Below are 2,943 nucleotides of genomic sequence, written 5' to 3'. Positions count from 1 at the left end.
TACTTCTTTTTCTTGCCTTATTGCACTTGCTAGGACTTCTAGTACTATATTAAATAGGAATTAAGAAACAATAGCAGAACATTCCCAAATTTGGTGAAAGACATAAATTTGCAGATCAAGGAAGCACAGGAAACCCTAGACAGGAGTGGGGAAAGTGAACATGCTTGCTTCATTCCTGATTTTAGGAGGGAAACATTCATTTGATGTTAGGTGGTGTTAGGTGTTTATAGGTGCCTTTTATCGGGTTCCAAATGTTCCCTTCTAAGTCTAGTTTGCTGAGAATTTCTATAGGAATGAATGTTTGATTTTTGTCAAATGCTTTTTCTGTATCTACTGAGATGATTGCATTTTTTTCTTTTTCAGTTTGTTAATATGGTGCAATCCCATGTTAGAATTCCATCCCAACTAGAAAAGAGGATCAGAAACAGTTCTCATTCATGTAGAATGGGCAAAAATATTCACTTAGAGTTTTGCCCTAGGGCTAGGTTAACTTTCCCAGTCTCCATCATAGTATAGTTTGAAGCTATCTGGACCATCGCGCAGAACACTACAATGGTCTTCTACATCGCTGCCGTCATGCACATTATGCAGGGTGAGCATGACATGCTAGCACGCTAGAGGCTCTGGTAAGGCACATGCACTCCACATGGTGGGAAATAAACCCTAAGAAGATTCAGGAAACTGCCACTTCGATAAAGTTTTATGGGATCCAGTAATCAAGGGCATGCTTGGAAATCTCCTCCAAAATAAGACTAATTGCTGCATCTCGCATCCCCACCCAAAGAAGGAAGCACAGTGTCTGGCGGCTTCTTTGGATTCTGGAGACAACACATTTCTTCATCTAGGAATACTGCTCCAGCCCACATATCAAGTGACACAAAAGGCTTTGGGAGGGACCAGGTGCTTCTGTATGTTTGTCCTAATTATTATTAAGAAATAAGTAATATAACTTTTTTTTTTAACGCGAGGAAAGGACATCTTTTTTCTAATTTGAACAGAGATACTATGTTACTAGCATATGCTTGAGATGAAAGCTATTTGATATCCATGGAGAGCAAGACAAAGGTGGATCGGTCTCAAGCTATATGCCTCTAATTTTGTGAAAGCAGTGTGGAGGAAATAAAAGCCACAGGCTCATAATTTAATGTTACTTACTAAAATCTGTGTTTAGGGGAGCACACATAGTATAGTGACCCAACTCAGGCTTCTTAGAACTTTGAAGTTACAAATGTCCTTTTCCTTGCAGGACATTTGATCCCATCTAAAATGTCCATGGAAACATTTGGTCGATGCCAAAGGTCTTTGAAATTTGGTCCTTTGGTGGGACTAGGGATGGGGGGAGTTGGGGCAGGGGGTCATCCTTTTTACTGATGGGCAGAGGTAGGAGTCTGGCTCCAAGTGTGATCTCCACTGACACTATGGTGGGGGGGTGGTCTTTCACGTCTGGTCCATGGTGAAAATCCTGACTCTCCATGAGGCTTCCTGTGACATCATCCCAGCAGGGAGAGTGAGAGGCATCTTGCTACTGCTGAGTGGGGTGGAAATCCAGGTTACTCATGTGGTTTTCACATGGGTGGAGTGGGGTTACAGCCAGTGGGAATGAAAGTCTCAGCTTTCTACTTGGTCCTCTCTGACATCACCCTGATGGAGTGTTGGGGTACCTCATTGCAGCCTTGGTGGTTGGAAGTTTAGGCTCCCACTGGGCCTTTGCTTTTGTGGGTGTAAGTGGAGCCACAGTTTTTTGGGGGGTGTGGCTGGAGTAGAAACATTTTGTCTAAAAGGTTGCTCCTTTCTTGGTCCCTTGGTTAAAAAGAGCATTTTTTTGGGGGGGGGGGAGCTTTTGTTGTTGTTTGCGCCCTATCGGCATTTCTGGGTTGCCAGCATCTTCAGTTCCAAATCTGGGATATATGAGGCAAATAGAAAACCCAGAGAACTCACTGTCATCTTTCTTCAGCTACTGAGGTCCCCAGGTAATACGCCTCCTTTCAGAGTCTTTTTACATTTGTTTTATACATATAAACAATTTATTGGGGTGACAATTATTAGTAAAATTACGTAGATTTCAGGTGTACAATTCTGTATTACATCATCTATAAATCTCATTGTGTTTTCACCACCCAGAGTCAGTTCTCCTCCCATCACCATATATTTGATCCCCCTTACCCTCATCTCACCCCCCCCCACATTTGTTTTATATTTAATGTCTAGAGTTTTAAGTTATACTTAGTGAAGGAATAGGAAAATGTACATCTACTCCATCTTCTCTAAAGTGAGTCTCTACTGCTCTTGTTTGCTTTATTTGTTTTTTGGTGCATAAAGTTCTTCCCACACATCCTTTATTTTTCCCTAATCCTTCCTCCCATCAGCTTCCTGTTGAGGCCCCCTTCGCAGGCTCACCTTCCCAGAGCCCACGGCTATGTTTACTCTCTGGACACTGTACCACCTCCCCTTGAACGTCCCACTTCCTCTCTTTTCTCATTTCTGTGCTCTTCTTCCTAGTCAGTCAGCAGTGTCCACATCGCCCAAAGGTGAATTAAGATCACTGTTCCAGCAATTCAGAAGGAGAAACAGAGCAGGCTCAGTATTTTTTGTTTTGCTTTGGAAATTGGCTCGTGAGCATCAAAAGGGAAGGCCCAAGGGAAGCAGGAATTGATGCCAAGATAATACCTTGGAAAGAGATTAGAGGGAAAGCAAGACGGCCACCCCTCCTCCTACTTTGGGGGCCAGCTGAGGGTCACCTAATTTGGGAGATAGAGGAGAAAGGAAACAGGGCTCTACTTGGGTACCAGGGCTGGGGAGGGACAAGGACAAGCACGAGAAGGTGGGTCAGCTTTCAGAGACATCTGTGGCAATGGCCGGGTCAGCAGAGCCAATGCACACACCACCTATTCCCTACCAGGAAGTGACCACTATTGAGTGAACTGTCCCACTGGCTATATGTGT

Source organism: Rhinolophus sinicus, chromosome 13 (genome assembly GCF_057876585.1).
Source record: "Rhinolophus sinicus isolate RSI-liver-muscle chromosome 13, RSI-T2T, whole genome shotgun sequence".
In the NCBI taxonomy this organism is placed as follows: domain Eukaryota; kingdom Metazoa; phylum Chordata; class Mammalia; order Chiroptera; family Rhinolophidae; genus Rhinolophus; species Rhinolophus sinicus.
The sequence above is the reverse complement of the archived record's forward strand: the minus strand, read 5'-3'. Positions refer to the sequence as shown.